This window comes from Taudactylus pleione, unplaced genomic scaffold (assembly GCF_031769625.1).
Source record: "Taudactylus pleione unplaced genomic scaffold, aTauple2 ptg000033l, whole genome shotgun sequence".
Taxonomy (NCBI): Eukaryota; Metazoa; Chordata; class Amphibia; order Anura; family Myobatrachidae; genus Taudactylus; species Taudactylus pleione.
The window spans coordinates 5040416-5062189 of record NW_028284435.1 but is presented as its reverse complement, the minus strand read 5'-3'; the positions used below and the strand labels follow the sequence as shown (position 1 = coordinate 5062189).

The following is a 21774-nucleotide window of genomic DNA, read 5'->3' as shown; positions in this document are numbered from 1 at the left end:
ACAGGACTATGCTGCACTTGGTTCATGAACAATCTCAGTAATAATTATCATAATGAGCACCAGCTTTACATTAACTACACTGATATCTTGCACAAGGATGAAAAGTGATCAAAGAGTACACAAGAGGATTGTTCCACTTCTTTTAGTTGAGCATTTAAACATGCATTTGTATTATATAGTGTGAATATGATCACAGGAAATACAATAGAATTATACATACATATATATATATATATATTATATATATATATATATATATATATATATACATGCATATATGTAATTCATGAAAATACAACAGAACATAAAGAAATAGAAACAAGGCGGGACTATACGAGATTAGCAGGCTATGAAGGAGGGTAGGGCTGGCTGCTGTGGGCTTGGAACTGTGAATGTAAACATAGGGAGTCTGAGGAAAAAGAAGAGGACAGGATACAAGCGTGTGCTATATTATAGCTAGAGGAGCAGAGGGAGGAGAGAGGACGATTCAGCAGTTCTCCCCACTCACTCTCTCAGCAGCCCGGACTCTGCTCCCAGGTAGACCCATGCTGCTGCTAATGTGGAGTCTTTCATCCCAGGCTGCAGGTAAGACGCTACTTCCCTGCTGATGTGATGGCTGCTGCTATCTCCCAGCTGCTGTCACATGTCACCCAGCAATGTGCGGGGCACACACAGCGTGGGTCTGCTTTGTGTGTGATCACAGCACATCGGTTCACACAAACCTGTGCCTGCTCCTGTGTGTACCCCAGCACTAAGCACTTACTGACTGACTGACTCCCTGCCTGCAGCATCGTCCTTGCTCAAGCCCATGGGACTCTGAGACTATTGCCTCTCATTGCCATTCATGCCTTTACCTCTGCTATCTCTGTAGGTATTAATATTACAGCTACAGTACCAGCTGGCCTAGAAATGTCCTCACTGGAGATCGTTGGAAGCTGAATCATTCTCAAATTGAAAAACATATAAATAATAAATAATGCAAGTTACATAGTATAGACAGCAGATATATGGATACACAGTGCCTGTAATATTGCACATTTCTGTATGTGAACAATGCCCATAATGAGAAATTGTTACCAGTTTATAATTTGCACATGGTTTTATTTGGACTTTCTTCCAGTATTAAATATGATCGCCCACACCGTGGTGTTCATGGTCCTATGTCTCCTCACCCTACTGATGCTGATGTTACAGTTAGTATTTACAGTAGGATCCTATTGTATGATGAAAATGGTCTCTTTATAAGAACCATACATGTTGGCTAGTTGCCCTGTTCAGACATGTTATTATTTCAACTCTAGTGTCAAGCGTGTCCAAACTCCAGATATGTCATTCTACAGGCTACACAAGGGTCTGTAACTAGATGTCAGTCACTGATGTCCGATAAACTGCACTTTGTACTTATTGCTGCAAGCTGTAGGTTGTCATTTACAGTTATGGAATTTGTTGAGTTTCTTGAATTTGTTGGAGATTTCTGTATACAAAAATTTTTTTCATTGCACCAAACCCAATTGTATTATTTTGTTTATGATAGCATATGCTATATTGGCCGTGTATAATTCAAAGAAAAATGGTCATAATTATTTTTAAGCCAATCAATCATGCTACACGCACATGATAATCCATTTGTCAACTGCACTGTACAAAAGATCAGTTTGTAATATTGTATAATTGTCAGAGTATACATGTGCTAGTATCTAGTGCTGATCATGCAACTGGTCTGATAAGAGGTGTCAGTAGAGCTGTGCATCAGGGTGTAGTCGAGATAAGCTGCAGAGGTGGTGAAATATTACATTTGGAAAACAAACAAACATAGGGGACTATGTATCAAAGCTTGATGTGAGATATAAATCACCAACCAATCAGCTTCTAATACCATTTTCACACAGAATGTGTGAAATAACCCGGCATTTAAATACCGTGTGGGTTTCCCCGACTTACCCCCCTTTCACACAGAAAATTAAATTACCACTTTTACCTGGTAATTTGCAGAACAGCACAGGTTTTTTTTCTGTGTGAAAGGGTCAACCTGGATCGAAAATGCCAGGTCTTCGACCCTGCTTTTTAACAGGGTTGGGGACCGAGCTTTTTCGACCAGGATTGACCCTTTCACACAGAAAAAAAACCTGTGTTGATCTGCAGATTACCAGGTAAAAGTGCTTTACACAGTATTTTCATTTTCTGTGTGAAAGGGACATAACTTACATTTTATAGGCTGTGTTTGAAAAATGACAGTTAGGAGCTGATTGGTTAATACATTTTCTCTCACAATTTTGTCTCTCATCAAGCTTTGATAGATAGGCCCCATAATTGGATGTAGAGGTAGAATTAAAATCAAAATTAGAAATATTGTATTGGAGTTTGCAAAGTGGCTGATGTCTGACCCGACAATGTGATTGTAAAACAATGTTTACTTCTCAGAATCTGTATTTTTCTGTATGTATGGCAAACTACATAATGCCACTGCTTTGGTCATTTGTGAACTGCTATATTATACCATAGTTATGATAGCTTTGGGTGATAAAGAATGTAAGCTCTCACGAGCAGGGCCCTCATTCCTCACGTGCTTCTCCTCCCCCTACTTATAGTATATTTTACTTCTAACTCCCCAATTAGCACCCAACATTTGGTTGCTGAGGCCCTGCTGCTTGTGTTATGCAGCTATGTGTATAAACCATGTCCTTGTCCTGTATTGTTTTATATTACTATTAACTGTTTTTCTTGTGTGCTCATTTATGTACTGTGTAAGGCGCTGCGGAACCTTTGTGGCACCATATAAATGAAAGATAATAATAAGAATAATAATAATAACAATAATAAAAAAGCAAAAGTGTTTGTCACATGGTAAAAAGGGGATACAATGTATGTGTGTGTAAATGTAAGGCTCTGTGCATTGGGTGCAGAGTTTTCTAGTTACACTTCTGAGTCTGCTGTCAAGGAACAGAAAGTGAATCCAGTTTCCAATTTGCATGTTGTTAAGTGCCCAAGCCACAGTATTTCTTCACGGGAGACGTTGTTGTAATTGAAGGTGAAAGGACTGAATATATTTGGAGGGTTACAATACAAATTGTTGTGCCATGGAGGATAATCTCACCATATTTATAGCATATTTATCATGTTTGAATAACATTTCTAGTGACAACTTGCAGGTTTGCCTTTGTAATTACATTGGACAAAGAATAAACCCCCACAAATGAAACTGATAAAGAACATTAAAATGCAAAATGAGTAAAGTGATACATCTAGCTCTCATCATAAATGTGTGACATTGGCCTGATTCATAGCTGTACGCAATGCTGATGTTTTGGCAAATGGAGCAAAGTTTAGCCACTGTGCATGCATCTGAGGCACACGCTGCAATTCTGTATTCACAGTGTGACTGACAGAGGAGGCAGTGGGGAGTGTCAGCTAAAACGCAGGTGTGTCACATACTGCATCTGCGATCCCGTACGCAGGACACATGGCTCCGGCGTCTCTGTTACTGTGGACATTCCGAGTAACTATAAACTCACTCGAGTGGTCGATGTTTTCAGAATCTGTGTCCGATGCTGCGTATGTGTACACAGTTGCTGGCAGCTGTGACGGCTCCGGTGGGCACCTTGGTCCCAGCGCTGTACCATTAGTTTATTTTCTCACATCCTCAGTTTAAAAAAAATTGCAGCAACAGGGTCCAATGCTGAATTAGGCACATTGGCCCTGATTCAGAGCCGGACGCTCTGACCAGAGCGCTCGCTCTGAATCAGGGCCCACCTCCATAAATATGGAGCGTCCTCCTGGACGCTAGTATAGCTGTGGGTCACCACCCACAGCATATACGAGCGTGCAGGATGATGGTCGCGATGGTCTTGACCATCGCGACCATCGCCACTGCGAGTAGAAGCCTGCGGTTGAGTTTCTCAACCGCAAGGCCAGGAGTGATTTTGGCTCTATCAGAGCCAAAATCACTCCCACTGACATCACTAGTGATGTCAGTGGGGCCGGCTTCTGACGGTAGGCGTTCCCTTGGGAATGCCTCCGTCTGGCAGGCACGCCCCCGGCACGCCCACCAAAGGGGGCGTGCTGTCAATCAACATCGACAGCACGCCCCCTTTGATCAGACACTACGAGCGAAGGAAAGTCCTTCGCTCGTCGCGTCTCGCGCATGCGCACTACGGAGCTCCCTCCGTTGTGCGCATGCGCAGTGCAGACCATCGACCCACTTGCGAGCGGACAGCCGCTCGCGAGTGGGTCTGAATCAGGGCCATTGTTCTATACAAACGCTAATGGACAGAGGGCCTAATTCAGACCCGGTCGCAAGCGATGATCGCTCGCAACCGGGTCGATGGTGGCCCAGAGTGCATGCGCATGACGGAGCCGGCTCCGTCGTGCACATGCGCGAGACCCGAATAGCAACGGGCAATTCGTTCGCTCCGGGTCTCGCACCAAAGGGAGCGTGCTGTCGATGTTGAGTGACAGCATGCCCCCTTTGGTGGGCGGGGGGGTGGTTGCCCACAAGGAGGCGTACCCATGGGAACGCCTACCGTTTGGTGGGCGGCCCCACTGACATCACAAGTGATGTCAACTGACAAGTGATGTCAGTGGGAGAGCATTCGGCTCTGTTTGAGCCGAAAGCTCTCTGGGGCTTGGGGCCAGGAGACCCTACCACAAGGGTCTCGTCGCAAGCCCGATGGTCGCGGTGGTCTTGACCGCTCCATAAAAAAAAAAAAAGACGCCCTGATTCAGAGCGAGCGCTCTGTCAGAGCATCCGGCTCTGAAACAGGGCCACATTTCTTTAATAACAAACCAAATACAACACAGTCCATACAAATCAGAGGCTCAATATCTTTATAGAAGTTTCAGAGGAATCCAAACATTTTGTAATCCGTGCTTTATGTAATTTATTACTGCATTTACTAAGAGATGTTAGGATTGCTGTATAGCGACTTAACAGTTTGCAACTAAATTCTAGTTATGCTGCATTTGCTAGGGTACTAAACTTTTGTACTCACTGTAGGCATTGATATACTAGTACGAACATTAAAAAAGATGTACTTAATTAAGGTTTATTAGTGTAAGGGCTTAAGCTGAGTACACCTTGCAATCAGCAGTTGACTAACTACCATTGTACCCCCAATTCCACCCATTTCATCATTTGATGGATTGTGTGGATGCATCTTTCATCTGATGTGCTGCAAATCAGATTGGACGATTTGACGGCTGACACAGTGTAGTTACATTAAGCATGTAATGATATATCGCATTGTCGTATGGCGGATTTTGTAGTGTTCATTCTAGCACCCTGCACGTATCGCAACCCGTACAGTTCCTCTTTCCTGCCTGGGATGTCGCTCTCTGCTCTGGTGCTTCTAACATACTCTGGTCTGTATGTTAGCAGTTTGTTACATCAGCTGAGTGTGCTAGAAGCACCAGAGCAGAGAGCGACACTCCAGACAGGAAAGAGGAACTGCACGGGTTGTGACAGGTGCAGGGTGCTGGAATGAACACTATATGTGCGTCGTTGTGATATATCGATACATGGCTTATTCCATGGTAACTCTTGTTACAAAGTGACACAGCAAAGAATCAGTAACTGCTGTATACAGTCTTCCAAAGCATGACCCGTCTCATCACTTTCTCAGCAAACATACTAACCTCACACAAACTTATTTTGCTGTTGACAACCATGCATACACTCACCCCGTCACTCTGCACTGTGAGTTACCATGGAATGACCCTCAACACTTCGCTGGGTTGGCGCATCGCTGAGGTGTGTACCCAGCTTTACTCTGTGGATTTACAAAATAACTGATATCTTAATATGTTTTGAAGAGATTTAGATAAAAGTAATTGTGCTGTAGGAACCTATATAAATAATGCTCTAGATTTCTTTTTGTTATTAGTTGTCATCTGCTGTTTGTCTATTTGAACACTGCTTTGGGGAATATAACAAGTCATTAGCCAATCAGAGTATCCTATTCTCATGGGCAGCAACACTGCAGCAAACACTGGGCCTGATTCAGACCTGGTCGCAAGCGCTGAGCGCTCACAACCGGGGTCGACCCAGAGTGCATGCGCACGACAGAGCCGGCTCCGTCGTACGCATGCGCGAGACCCGGATAGCGACTGGCAATCCGTCACTCCGGGTCTCGCACCAAAGGGGGCGTGCTGTCGAAGTTGAGTAACAGCACGCCCCCTTTGGTGGGCAGGCCGCGGGGGTGGCTGCCCAGACGGAGGCGTTCCCATGAGAACGCCTACCGTCTGGGGGCGGCCCCACTGACATCACAAGTGATGTCAGTGGGAGAGCTTTCGGCTCTGTTAGAGCCGAAAGCTCTCTGGGGCTTGCGGCCACGAGACCCTACCACAAGGGTCTCGTCACAAGCCCGATGGTCGCGATGGTCTTGACCATCGCGACCATCATCCTGGCCGCTCGCATTAGCTGTGGGTGGCAACCCACAGCAATGCGAGCGGCCAGGAGGCCGCTCCATAAAAAAAAAAAAGAAGCCCTGATTCAGAGCAAGCGCTCTGTCAGAGCGTCCGGCTCTGAATCAGGGCCATTGTGCGTTTATGGTTAGAGGAAAAGGCTGCATATGACAGGGCAATGTGGTATTGTGGTTTGCTGAATAGAGGTAAATAGAGAACCACAGACAGAGAAAGTAGAAGGATCAGGTACCCCAGCAGGACAGAATAGTGATGTAAAGCATATGTCAAAATGATGTGTAAAGATTGTGGAGTCAAACACATATGTACAGGAGTAAGGTTTATATAGTACATCCAGAATGGGTATGTAATACCGATAGTCAGGATGCCTGCTGTCAAAATACTGACAACGGCATCCCCATGGTATCCCGACAGGGATCGGGCAACTATACTAACTCTCCCCCTTTCTCCCCATAACCTTCCCTTCTTGTATCCTAACCCTAACTCTCCTCACCCCGCACCCTAACCCTCCCCATAAGTGCCTACACCTAACCCTCTCCCTTCATGCCTAAACCTAACCCTCCCCCTTAGTGCCTAACCCTATCACACCCCAGTAGTGCCTAACCCCCCCTAGGGGTGCCTAACCCTAACCTCCTGTTACAAGCCGCGGTCACAACTTGTCTCTCAACAGTTTACCTTCTCAGGACACTGTTGTTCCGGTTCCCTCTGTTGCTAGGTGATCGGCACGCCTCAGGAGGTCACATGATTATCCATAGCACAGCGTGATTGGTTTGTCTTCCTATTTGTACATGCTGGCCTTTTACCGCCTTGCCGACTATAGCGTTCCTGTAGGTCCTTTCGGCTCAGCCACAACTACAGAATTCTGTTTAATCTCATGGGAGGATATTTCAGCGGTACTTCCTTGCTATCAGCTCTCCAGCCTCTCCAATGGCTTCTTAGCCGCATCAGCAGTGTCCGTGCTACCAGCGGCCTCTGGCCTCTCCAATGGCTCCTTAGCCGCATCAGCAGCGTCCGTGCTGCCACCGGCTCTCCAGCCTCTCTTACGGCTCCCTGGCCGCATCAGCAGCTTCCGTGCTGCCACCGGCTCTCTAAGCCATACTACTGTACACCAACTTGTGTACCAACTCTTTAGGACGCAGTACACTAAATTGTACACAAACTTGTACACCAACTAATGTACAAACTCTTAAGGACGCAGTACACTAATTTGTACACCAACTTGTGTACCAACTCTTAAGGATGCAGTACACTAAACTGTACACAATCTTGTACACCTACTTGTGTACCAACTCTTAGGACGCAGTACACTAATTTGTATTCTAACCTGTACACTAACCAGTACACAGACTAGTACTCAAATTTGTCTACTGGCTCTCAAAGCCGCATCGATTTCTACTGGTTTCTGCATCCAGCATCAAGCCGCATCATCAGACCTCTAAGTCGCTCCAACTGTGTACTAACTTTTGTTACCGGCTTCAAGTCGCACCATCGGCTCTCAAAGCTGCATCGATTGTTTCTCACTTCTGCATTCGGCTCCAAGCTGCACCATCGGCTCTCAAAGCCGCATTTATTATATTGTTCTGTCTACTCCCGGCTCCAAGCCACACCGTAGGCTCTCAAAGCCGCACCAACTGTATACAAGCTACTGTTCCTGTTGTCTCTCTCTCCCATAGCATCTTCGTGTTAACCTCTACTACCCTGAGAGATAAGTCCAGGTGGCCGCCTAATTACTGGTGAACGTCACCTAGTTCTAAGGGAACAACGGGCGGTTGTTATTGGCTGAAGAACTCGCTAGCCTGGGTACTAAGTAGTTCACACGAAGCAGGCTTTTGGTATCATAACACCTCCCTCCCCAAAACCTAACACTCTCCTCGCTATGCTACCTAAACCTAACATGCCCCCCCCCCCCCCCCACGGCTAACAGCTAACAGCAAGCGGCTTACCTAGTTCGGGATGGCATCTTGTCTCTATGTCAGGATTAAGACAGACATCAGTATTTTGACACATATTTTAAGTCCAGTGTCGGACTTCCACCGTCGGGGTTTAGGCTGGCGGCATCCCAGCCGCCGGTCTGCTCACTACATCCCATACATTCAGCTGTGCTGTAGCCTTGTTTGGTTAATGCTAAAGAACAGGAACATAAAGTGAAAATAGTTTATTATTAACAGTTATCAGACTTGCCTACTCTCCTAGAAGTTGCGGGAGGCTCCTGATTTTTCAGGCAGTCCCCCGAACCATCAGAAGAGTAGGTTGATCTTCCGCATCCCATCCACGTCTTAGTGAAGTGGGCAGGATGGGGAGATTATATGGGAAATGTCTGGGTCTGTTGGGAGGGGGCGGGGCTAAAATGAGATGAACACGTCATTTAGATCCGCCCCCTCCTTGCGGACCCGTGAATCACTGCATTTTGCCGTGACAGAGTCTAATGATGTGAGAGTCCGGCCCTGCCCCCCCGAAGCTATCAGTCCATTAAAGGAGTTCATACAAAATCATCAAGTATGTATAGCACACACCTATTTCAAGTATTTACAGAAAATATTTCAGTCATTCACATCAGTCCCTACCCCAGTGGAGCTTGCAATCTATATTCCCTGTCACATGGATTCACACACTAGTGTTTGATTTTTCCATAAGCCTAATAGTCTACCCGTATCCTTTTGGAGTGTGGGAGGAAATCCTCACAAGAACAGGGAGACAGGGCGTTTCTAGAGAGGAGGGGGCCTGTGTGCAGTCTCCGACACGGGCCCCCTCCTCTCTGTCTGGCGGCGGCCAGTGCCGGATATATAGACTCTGGGCACTAGAGTGCGCCCAGAATTCTATAGAGTATGCACAAGTCACTGGGAAAATGGCCGCAGCGGCCATTTTCCCTGTACTGTGCATGTGTAAATGGCGGGAAAATGGCCATTTTTCAGTCGTCTTTACAGAGCCGGACCCCCGCACCGACATGGGACTCCGGAAAGGTAAGTAATATTATGGGTGCAGGGTGTGCGGTGCGGGCCCCCCCTGGACCCAGGGGCCTGTGTGCCCCGCACACCCTGCACCCATTATAGATACGCCCCTGCAGGGAGAACTTACAAACTCCCCCAGTTGGTGCCTTGGTCAGTAATTGAACTCATGATCTCTGGACTGTGAGGCAGTAATGCTAACCATTACACCAACCATGCTACCCCAAGTACTACTCCGATATTATTGTGAAAATACAAGAACCAGCTTTCCCTTGCGGCCATTGTCTGCTTGGGCATGCTGGTACCTTTACATCATGTATCTTTCATGTACCTAAATGGAAAGGACACACCACCAGCACCAATTTAGAGTGATAGTATTTTAAATAAAGCAGTGGTTCTCAAACTCTGCCCACAGGACCCCACACAGGTCACGTTTACCAGGTCACCCAGCAGGTGCACAGGTGTAATCATTACTCACTGACACATTTTACAAGAGCCACAGGTAGAGCTAATTATTTAACTTCTGTGATAAGACCTGAACTGTTTAGGGTCCAGAGGAAATGGTTTGAAAACCTGTGAATTAAATGAAGCACTTCCCAAAGCCTACGTTTTTAGTAACCTATTTTGAGGGGGCTTGTCTTTTTATATATATATTTTTTTAATGAATCTGTTTTTAAACACAACATATTTAGCAGTAATCATCATGTTGATGATGAATGTCATGCCTTTAATCTGTATTTAAACAAGCATTCAACTATGTCTATGGTCGCATCTTACAGTCTACGCAGTCTTTGCTGTATCAGGCCCTAAATACTGTATGCAAATGTTATCGATCAAGTTGGAGAGTTCTCCCTCCATAGACAAAGATTTAACTGATATCCACAAAATTAGAGAAAGTAATGACAAGTTAAATAAATAAACCTATGACAATGTATTAACGTGAAGTCAAAACACTATTTGAAGGTTACAATGTTTCTAACCTTTGTACTTTGTTTCAGTGTAAAATTAGTAACCTCATTTTGCAGTATACGTTATAGATGCATTTGCTGTACTCTGTGTGTTGTACATAGCAGCTACAAGTATATTGAAACAAGTTTAGTGAAACTAATTGTATTTGTTGTCGTGTTGCTCCTGTCTCAGTGTGTTCACTGATTACATTATATACTGCCGGAATGATCACATTTGAAACTTGACAAGACCTCTTTAATGACGTATATTGCCAGGGTATTTAATTTACTGAGACTTCAGGTTTTATTCACAAAGTGTCGGGTTGTAAAACCTTCTGTTTGTGTTTATGCCCGATATTTAAAAGGGCAGATCTTTTACTAGCAAGACACAGCTAGTAAAAGCACTGCCCTTTTGAATATCGGGCATAACCACAACAGAAGTGTCGGGTTTTACAACCCGACACTTCGTAAATAAACACCTTCCTGTCTGTTATGTGCTGATGGAGCATAATGTCACTTGATAATAAACTAAACGATTGAGTGCTGGTCCTACTTCCACCACTAGAAGCGCTGTACTTTGATATATTACTATTGAGTAAGCTATGTAGTATGAATAGCTGGACCCCTACAGCTCAGGAGAAGCTCAATCACTCTATATAGCTCTGAACAAAATTGTCAATTGCAGTAATTAAATTCAGTTTGTGTTGGTAAAAGACACCCATATCTGAATATGATTATACAAACAAGAAAAGGCAAGATGCGCTAATCCATTTATAGCCAGGTGAGGACAATGATATCGTAAATCACAGTGAACAAGAAAAAAAAATTCTCAGCACTAATTAGAAAATTCTAACAAAAAGACTTCCTTTCAGTATAAATAATGAAAACAGAGAATTGCAGACATGAAATAAATTCTGTGTTTAATTTGTATATTGGAAGTATTTTTAGCTGTAGGTCAGTAATTTGGCTGCTTTCCTAACTTTTTGAACACATAGGCAGCAACTTCTTTGAGATTCTTAAGCTGTTTCATTTTTTAAACACCAGTATAGCTAATATAAACAGACATTTCCTCTTGTATTAATCCACGTTTTACTTAAACCCTAGGAAAATTTAGCATTGCTCTAGTAATGCACATACAGTGGGGTAAATTTACTAAGAATCGTGTTTGGGCGAGCTTTCCCAGACCAAACTCGCAAATTTACTAAGAAGTGAGTTTTGCAATATTGTATTTTTCAATGGTGAATGTAAACGTGTTTTGTCGTGTGAGTTTTAGGCAAAACACGTGTGAGAATGGATGTGATTATATAAAACACACAGGTGAATAGTGTTTAGATGTGAATTTTTCTGTGGAGTAGAACATGGTCCTTGTGCAGTAGGTCATGAAATCCCACCACGTGCTGTTTGGACGAAAGGCTGCCAGCAGATTGACCCACCGCAAGAATGCCATTTCACCCAGGACATTAGGTATGCCCCGCAATGCTAAAAAAAATCTACTCTGACTGCATGCCACTGTGACTCCTGGCTAGGGAAGCAGATGCAGGTATCCATTAGTGGCTGAAATGTTGACATTACCAGAGTTACTGTAGGTACCGTGAGAATGTTGACTGCGATATCACAAGAACTCTACCAGTCACAGACTGAAAATTACCAGTAGCCAGAAAGTGAAACACAGCCAGAAGCTTATGCAGACCTGAGACAGAGTGGTTACATGCTATGTCAGGGTCTAGGTCCAGTTTGACTTGGTCATACAGATGGAATATGTTGTTACAGTTCATCTGAAACATCTGTTTGACTTCGCAATCAGCCAATGCGTTCAGGTTCAAACACATCCAAGAAAATGTGGCCTGTGCAGCCTTTGTGATACCTGCATTACCTAAGTTTCTGCACAGTTTCTTGCTCCTGGGTCCTTCCAGTCTGGTGGTAGAGCCTCTGAAATCCCAGCCACATGCAATGAATACCAATTAGGGATGTGCAGACTCGGATTAGTTTGGATTTTTCCCAAAAAAAATTGGGTCTCAGAAAGAGGTAAAACGTCATCTTTCATGGACAAACATCATCTTTCATGGACCTTTGTCCAGTAATGATTATGTTTGTCCATGAAAGATGACGTTTTGCCTCTTTCTGAGACCCGATTTTTGAGGGGAAAAATCCGAACTTGGCGGGAAAATTCGAACTAATCCAAGCCTGCACATCCCTAATACCAATGGTAGTATATTCTCCCATTTTTGCTTCACACAAATCAATGCAGCTGATTTAGCCCTTTTAAAAAACAATGGGCATGATTCTATTCAATGCGATGTAAATAGTTGAATTGTTGATAGTTTGGCCATTTCTCATTTCAAAACTCGATTCTTGGTAAATTTGCGTGTTGTATTACTTTCTATGGAAAGTACTTGCGAGTTTGGGTGATGGTGTATTTAGTCATGTTTTGTAAACTCATGCGAATTTTGATGTCTGTTTCCTGCGAGTTCACATGTATTTGCCCTTAGTAAATTTGCGAGTCGGAAAAACAGACTAAACTCGCGTGAGATTGCAAACTCGCCCAAACACGATTCTAATAATAAGCTGTGACCACCAATTGCACTGTTTCTTTTTCATGGGTAGATGCTTTTAATGTTTAACCTGATTTATGTTGACATAAGTAAACTTGTTCATTTGTTGACAATAAAGTTCAGACTACAGTACATAACCTGATAACAGTCAGTGGGTACATAACAAAGTAGCAGCTTTCTTTCCGAAATTAATAAAACCTGTATAATTTATGAGATGTCTTATTTGCTCTCCATGTGTTGTGCAAACTGCATATATGTTATTGTCAGAAATATGTTTCTTTGGGTCTAGAACAGTATGAGTGTCCTTATACTGCAACACTGATCTGGCTGTTGTTTGACAAACGTACTGAACCTTCTGGGCATGCATTCAAATGTTCAATTAAGCTCAATGCAGATTTTCAAAACTCATGTACTTTTGCAAGCCTTCCTCTGCAATGCATTTGTTTAATGCGCTGTAAACAGCATTCATGTTCATATCCTCTATTTCATCATTTAATTGCAGTGCGGGCATGCAAGCAGGTAGACAATTGGTCCCTGGATGATTCTCATTGTTACAGTTGAGAGCTGAATTTAGGGGATAATGAATATATTGCTATTACTGCTCTCATCAGTGCACCACTATTGTATATGCTGTATAACGTACCTCCTAGTAGTGCTGTTATTTTGCAGGGCAGATCCCATCTCAGATAAGCATAGCCTGGGAAACACAGCTAAAATAAAAATGTATGTGCTTGCTTATTGCATTGTTTTTATAGGGTAAGTAAATGGAGTCATATGGACCTATCGGTTAATGGGGTCCCAAACCAGTATTTTGCCTAAGACTATCGCTCTGTCTGTTGGTATTATGTAACCGTTACTTAAGAAGCTTCTCTTGTTTTGTGTACTCACTAAAGAACATTCCAACTATACTTGGAACATCATAATATCCATGTGGCCCAATTATTCTGGTTGGGAATTTCCTGCTGGACTTTTTTTTTACATTTGTAAAGTATGTATTTTTCATTATTTAACTAACAGTAAAAAAAACAAAAAACAAATTCTTCATAAAGTGTTTTATTAAGCAGTTAAACAGCATCCTGTAGGGCTATGGTTGCTCCTTTGTTACACTGAAGATTTAATTTACCCACATTTGTATTTCACATACAATTGTTGTCTTTTTGATTCAAGAAGTGTCTCATTAACTTATTCATTCGAGCTAGGCTATACCTGCTGTCGTCGGATTTTAGATAAAGGGGCTGACTGTTTTTTTTACCACCGTTTCTTCTTGAACTAGTGATTGTAAATTCTGTAGCTATATATAATTTTAGAAGTTGTTATATATATATATATATATATATATATATGTATATATATATAAATATATATATAGGATAATTGCCTAATGCCACTGTTGGTGTTCTGACCATCGGCATCCCGACCACTGGGATTACGTACACAACCCATATCTACATTTTGGCCCATTCTTCCACACAAACAGGTTCCGTGGGCCTCTTCTATGAACTCTGATCTTTAGTTCTTTCCATAGATTTTCAATTGGATTCATGTCAGGTGATTGGCTGGGCCATTCTAGCAGCTTTATTTTCTTTCTCTGAAACCAATCGAGAGTGTCTTTGGCTGTGTGTTTGGGATCATTGTCTTGCTGAAATGTCCACCCTCGTTTCATCTTTAGCATCCTGGTAGATGGCAGCAGATTTTTAGCAAGAATGTCTCGGTACATTTTTCCATTCATCCTTCCTTCAACAATATGAAGTATGCCAGTACCGTATGCTGAAAAACTGACCCACACCATGATATTCTCACCTCCAAACTTCATTGTTGGTATGGTGTTTTTGGGGTGAAGTGCAGTGTCATTTCTCCAAACATGGTGGTGTATTATGGCATCCAAAGAGTTCAATTTTGGTCTCATCTGACCAGACTACATTCTCCCAGTATTTCACAGGCTTGTCCAATGTTGTACAGCAAACTTTAAACGAGCTTCTATATGCTTTATTTTCAGCAATGGTCTTGAATGGTGAGCGTGCATAAAGGCCATGCCAGTGGAGTGCATTACTTATTGTTTTCTTTGAAACAACTGTACCTGCTAATTCCAGGTCTTTCTGAAGCTCTCCACAAGTGGTCCTTGGCTCTTGGACAACTCTTCTGAGAATTATTTTCACTCCTCTGCGAGAAGCACCTGGTCGTGGCTGGTTTATGGTGAAATGATGTTCTTTCCACTTCCGGATTATGGACCCAACAGTGCTCACTGTAACATTCAGAAGTTTTGAAATCCTTCTGTAACCAATGCCATCAGTATGTTTTGCAACAATAAGGTTGCGAAGGTCTTGAGAGAGCTCTTTGCTTTTATCCATCATGAGATGTTTCTTGTTTGACACCTTAGCAATGAGACACCTTTTTATAGGCCATCAGTTGGGACTGAACCAGCTTATATTAATTTGCACTGACAAGGGGCACGATTGCTTTCTAATTACTGATAGATTTCAGCTGGTGTCTTGGCTTTCCATGCCTTTTTGCACCACCCTTTCTTCATGTGCTCAATACTTTTTTCCTGTGTCATTTCACATTATTACACATAACTTAATTTATGGACATCTATGGTTTGATTGCTTTACATGTTTGGATTGCATGGGTTGTTGCTGACATTTGGTGAAAAAATCATTACAATAGCCCCAATACAAATATATTTACTGAGCAATAGGTTGATGTGTTCATTACTTATTTTACCCGTTGTATATATAATATATAATATTGTGGCAGTGTCACCGGAGATGGCGCTGGTGGGCAGCTGATTCTGTGTGGGGCAGGACAGATCTGCCCACACAGAGTGGAGGAGCATTGTGGGAAGATACCTGGTTGCTGCCTGCCTTGTGGGGAGAGCTCAGGTGTGGGCTGATGAAAAGGCAGACCAGTCAGGCTGCTGCTGGAAACAGTCTATGTGGGATTGTGGCAGCCAGAAAGCCCAGTGAAGCTGAGTGAGCCATTGGGGGGCCAGGAGGCCTGTGTCTGGACCTTGCAGGAGGCAAGGGGGGACCATAAACCTCTCAGACTGTGTGACATTGAAGCAGTGGGGCTGCAGGCTGAGGAACCTACTGTATACCTGGAGGATACAGGGAAGGCACAGAGACTGTGAGAGACTTTATTGGCAGATTCAAAAATTCCAAGTATATTTTCTGTGAAGAGAAATGTGCACTTCCTCAGCATAGAAAGGGTTAAAAGAAATTGTGTGGTTTATCCTGGTGAATTGCTCATGCTCATTAAGCCAAGGTGTGGTACTGAGGGAGCAGAGGTTCCTATTGAAAGGCTATTGAGACTGTTTGATGCATGCTGGTAATTGTAGTGCCACATGAAGAAAAATGTTTTTGCTGTGTTGAAAATAGTTTTGAAGGCAAAGTGGGATACAGTGAAAACAAAAACATGTTGTTCTTGTGTATTTTGTGCCAAGAATCATGGGAAATAAAAAGAAAAATTCTAAAGGCAGAATTCTTGCTACAAAGTTTCATTCTCAGTCTAGAGAGATGGAAAACCTGGGCTGGAGTTTACAGTCTGAATGTAAAGATGTCAGTGTGTATGGGCAGTGTATAGTGCAAGGTCCACTAGGAGAGGACTATGTCAGCATGGAAAAAGTTGACTCTCTGTGTGAAGTTTGGCGTGAAACACTTATGCACTATTGCGACCAGAGAAGTGATTTGGAGGTCAAGTCTTCAAAAGAGAAGATTTTGCATGCGCAAATTGAAAAGACATTACAGAGTGAATTATCATCTTTGAAAGTAGCATTGGTGCAAGAAGAAGAAAAAAGACTTGAAGTTCATAAAGAGACAGACCTCAAATTAGCGATTATGTCTGAACGCCTTGAGGAGGCTAAAATGTTCCAATGTGTTACAAAGTATGAGAATGACGTGCTCCTAGCAAAGAATGATGTATTAAAGCAAGATATTGTTGAAGTACAGCAAAAGTGTGTGCTACTTCAGCAGGAAGTAGAAGATTTGAAAGAATGTGTCCAGAGACATCAGAGTGATGTAGAGCGCACGGAAGTGAAAGTGGTGGATCTGACTCTGGTGTTAAAAGAAAAAGACACTTTAATTGTGTCCACTCAAGTAAAGCTTAAAGATTGTGAATTGGAGAAAAATTATTTGGCAGAAAAGTTTTGTGAAGTAAAAGAGAAGTATCTCCAGATGCTGCAGACTCGCGCTCAGTTGGAAACTGACCATGAAAGAAAAGAAATGGAGATGGTCTGTCTTAAAGTCAGCTGTAAGGAGCAAGTACAAACTCTCCAATCCAATTTGGCTGCAGCTAGAGCAGTTTCAGAATGTCTGATGGAAAGAAATGTATCCCTGGAGGAAAGTCTGCATAAAGCTGCCAAGCAAAGTGAATCTGAGGAGAGAGAGCTTAACCTTGCCCATGGCAGGGCTTGGAAGTTGCAAGAACAGAGTGAGAACCTTGAGAAGTGTCTGCTAAGTACACAGTACCAGTTGCAAAGATTCCAAGTGGAGAGGAATATCAAAGAAATGGAGTTGCAATGTGCATTAAACATGGCAGAGTCTGAAATAATTGTACAAAAGTTGAGAGTTGCTGAATTTGAAGTCGTGGAGCGCAATCTACTGCAATCAAAGAGCAAGTTGGAAAGCGCAAAGGTGAAAATCGCCCATCTGGAAGAACAGCTATCTGCGTCTCAGAAAACGTTCCACATGGTAGTGGGAAAATTAGAGGGAAAGAAGTTAAAGAACATTCTAAGGTTGGATTCTGGACCTAAAATGGCATCTGATGTCTTTGCTGAACCCAGTGTGGCAGAAGTACATAACCACAAGCAGCAATTGGTTCAAGTTGACCCTGAAAAGCCTGGCACGCAGAGTGATATGCTTCCGTTACAGAATGTCTTGTGTGATGAGCAGCGGACAAACAGTGAATTGCGGGAACTAAGAAAGATGTTCTAGAATGATGTATATCAGCAGCAATGTGATCATAGAGATGTCCTCATTAACGATACTGGTGTACAAGAAGGGACAGAAGTATCGGAGTTGGAAAATTCCCTAAAGGTCCGTCTTGGAAAAGTGGATGAGATTCCTTGCAGTGACTTTCAGCTTACAGTAATAGCTGAGGGTGTGAAGTCCTCCCAAAGGGACACAGGTCCAGGTTGCAAAACCGTGTCTAAAATTGGCGAAAAAGAAATAACGTATACAGGTGGTGATCGCATAACCCATGAGGCAAAGGTACAAGATGTACAGGAGTCTACAGGTATGTTGATGGCTTCCAAAGATGAGACTCTGATGTCACTATATGAGCACAGTGATGTGAATGTGCCCAAGTCATGCATTTTTGCAGTGGTAAACAGAACCTTACAGGCAGTTAATGGTAACAGTCTTGTGAAGAGTAATTCTCTTATATATGAAGTAGTGCCATCATGCAACCAGGATAAAACTAGCAATACAGCTGAATTTATCTGTGAGGAAGTGAAGTGGTCTCAAATTACAAAGCTTGAAGCAAAATGTCCAGCTAAAGTGAATTGGAAAATAAAGACCTGTGGAAAGTGAACTGCAACCTGTGCTGGTGGAACATGTGGAAGTTCATTATATTTTCAAGGCTCAAAATTCGGGAGCCCAAGAACATCCAAGAGATCTATGCCTTAATGAAGTGGCAGATAGCCATCAAAGCCGTGAGGTAAATTATGTGGATCAATGGAGTAAATATTCAAGTATCCTATGTGGACACGGGAGTCCGGAATCTGAGGGTGACAGTGCCAGTACATTGTTTGTTGACATAAAGCCAAGATCCAGAATTGGTGATGCTGATGACTCTCGAGATACTGATGGCCCTTTGAAAGAAGAGGAGCTATCAGTGAAGTATGCCAGTAGCCAATACAGGGCTTTAAGGCTGAAGATTAAAGATGTGACAAGTAGAAGTTGGCCAAAAGATGTGCCTTTAATAGGTTTAAGTGGCAGGAGTAAAGATGAAGTATGTTGCTTTGGAAAAAGTTACTTCAAGTTCTTAATGCCTGTTGCAATACCCAAGGGTGAGGCTCAAGTACTGCATAAAGAAAGCAAGTACCACCATTGTTACCATAAAGTTAGAAAAAAAGTAAGGAGAAAAATTACCTCCGGAACTTGGAGGATACGACCCCCAGAAATGACCAGAGTCTGGATGATCTTGGATCCGGTGGATGGTTCTGAGAATAATAAAGAGGGACTTCGCAATGAGAATGCCTCTTCCCATGTAGCTGAACCCAGGGGTTTCAACCTGGGGAGGGGGATATGTGGCATTGTCAACAGCAGATCCGCCCACACAGAGTGGAGGAGCATTGTGGGAAGATGCCTGGTTGCTGCCTTGTGGGGAGAGCTCAGGTGTGGGCTGATGAGAAGGCAGACCAGTCAGGCTGCTGCTGGAAACAGTCTATGTGGGACTGTGGCAGCCAGAGAGCCCAGTGAAGCTGAGTGAGCCATTGGGGGGCCAGGAGTCCTATGTCTGGACCTTGCAGGAGGCAAGGGGACCATAAACCTCTCAGACTGTGTGACATTGAAGCAGCGGGGCTGCAGGCTGAGGAAGCCAGGACCTACTGTGTACCTGGAGGATACAGGGAAGGCACAGAGACTATGAGAGACTTTATTGGCAGATTAGCTGCACCCTTATAGAGAGGGTTCAAGAAGTGAGTTAGACACCCTAAATAGGGGCTAGGTTGTTTATTATTTTCTGTTTGTTTCCTGACTTTCCATGCTGGAAAGTAAAGCATCATGTATTTACTTGAAAGCTGTGTGTGGACCCTCATTAAGCACTTAAACACTTCACCAATCCACCCTCTGCCGAGCTAATTACCCCCAAGATATCACTATATATATATATATATATATATTCAATGCAGACATTATTATTATTATTATATTATTCTTATTGTTTATTTATATGGCGCCACAAGTGTTCCGCAGCGCCTTACAAAGTACATAAACAAATAGGTTGATTTACAGTGACTTACAGTATAGTACAGTACAATACAATACAGGACATGAATAATATACATTGCTACATTCGCGACCATAACACCCAGAAAAGCAACAATGCAAAGCAACCAAGTGTTAGGTGCCCTGGTAGAGAGCAAGAAGTAGATGAAGGTAGAGTAAGGAGAAGCACAAGAGGGTAGAGGGCCCTGCTCATAGGACCTTACTTTCTAAAGGGGAGGGACAGACAAACAGGGGTGACACAGATGGGGTAGGCAGGGAGGAAGGAGTATGTAGCAGCGATGTAAGATGAGAGCTGGAAGGCTTTGATGAAATAGTGGGTTTTGAGAGCCCGTTTGAAGGATTGAAGAGAGGTCGAGAGTCTGATGGGAAGCAGGAGAGAGTTCCAAAGGTGGTGAGCAGCGGGGGCAAAATCTTGGAGGCGGGAGTGGGAGGAAGTAATCAATTGGCATGAGAGGTGGCTTGCATTTGTCGAACGAAGAGGGCGGACAAGAGAGTGAAGGGAGATGAGATCAGAGATGTAAATGGGAGAGGAATGGCTGAGGGCTTTTCTAAGTGAGTGTGAGAACATTAAATTGGGTTCTAAAAGGAAAGGGGAGCCGGTGGAGAGATTGTAGGAGAGGGGAGGCAGATGCAGTGCGTTTTGAGAGGAAGATGAGCCGAGCAGCAGCATTGAGGACAGACTGGAGACTGGAGAGAAGGGAGTTGGGGAGGCCAGATAGGAGGAGGTTACAGTAGTCCAACCTGGAGATGACCAATGAGTGTATGAGGGTTTTAGTGGCATCCTGGGTGAGAAAAGGTCTAATCTTGGAAATATTTTTAAGATGAAAATGACAGGACTGCGAGAGATTCTGGATATGTGGTTTGAAGGAGAGGGAGGAGTCCAGGATAACTCCAAGACAGCACACTTTTTGGCTAGAGGAGATAGTTGTGCCATCAATTGATAAAGAAATGGTGGGAAGTGTGGTTATGTAGGGGGGTGGGAAGATGATTAGCTCAGTCTTAGACATATTAAGTTTAAGAAATCGCTGGGACATCCAGGAAGAGATGGCAGAGAGACAGTTGGAGACACGAGTGAGGAGAGAGGGAGAGGGGGGGAAAGGTAGATCTGAGTATCATCAACATAGAGATGATATTGGAGGTCGAAAGAGCTGATGAGTTCACCTAGTGAGGATGTATAGAGGGAGAAAAGGAGAGGTCCAAGAACAGAACCTTGGGGAACACCTACTGCAAGAGGCTGTGGGGGAGAAGAGGAGTCATTAGAGGAGACAGAGAAGGATTGGTCAGAGAGGTAGGGCAGTGTCACGTAGACCAAGGGAGTGAAGGATTTGCAGAAGGAGAGGGTGGTCTACTGTGTCAAAAGCAGCAGAGAGGTCAAGGAGAACGAGTAGAGAGTAGTGGCCCTTGGATTTAGCAGCAAGGAGGTCATTGCTGACTTTTGTGAGGGCAGATTCAGTGGAGTGGAGAGAACGGAAGCCAGACTGAAAAGAGTCAAGGAGGGAGTGGGAGGAAAGAAAGATGGTAAGGTGTTGTAAACAACACGCTCAAGGAGATTGGAGGCAAAAGGGAGGAGAGAGATGGGATTATAAACTTTTGTGAGTTTTATATTAGGCGTTTACTATAAATTCAAAACTCTCCAGACACTCTATTGGTTCTTTCTCCCCCACATCCTGTTCTCTCTTTTCTTGTTCCCACTGCAGTTCTCCTTCCCTCCTCATTAAATCACAATGAAGGCAATGCTATGATGTTACACCATTATTTATAGTGATGTCTGGAATCACAAGATTTTCAAGAATTTAGTTAAACAGAAATGTTTTTAATGAAGTTTGAACTTCCAAACTTAACAGAATCACATTTCTTATCATGATTAATGTAATGTAATTGATATGATACCAGAACATTGGCCCTCATTCAGACCCACTCGCAAGCGGGCGCACGTACGTTAGGCGTACGTACAAAAATATTTAAATTC

General features: G+C 43.4%; 1 protein-coding gene across 1 annotated transcript in view; it reads left to right on the top strand.

Annotated features, from left to right (window-relative positions):
- Positions 1-524: 524 nt before the first annotated feature.
- TMEM150C (transmembrane protein 150C) overlaps positions 525-21774 on the top strand; it is a 183137-nt gene continuing 161887 nt past the window's right edge. Inside the window, exon 1 of the mRNA XM_088452116.1 lies at positions 525-585. The gene's annotated coding sequence lies outside the window, so the exon portion shown is untranslated. The remainder of the gene's footprint in view (positions 586-21774) is intronic.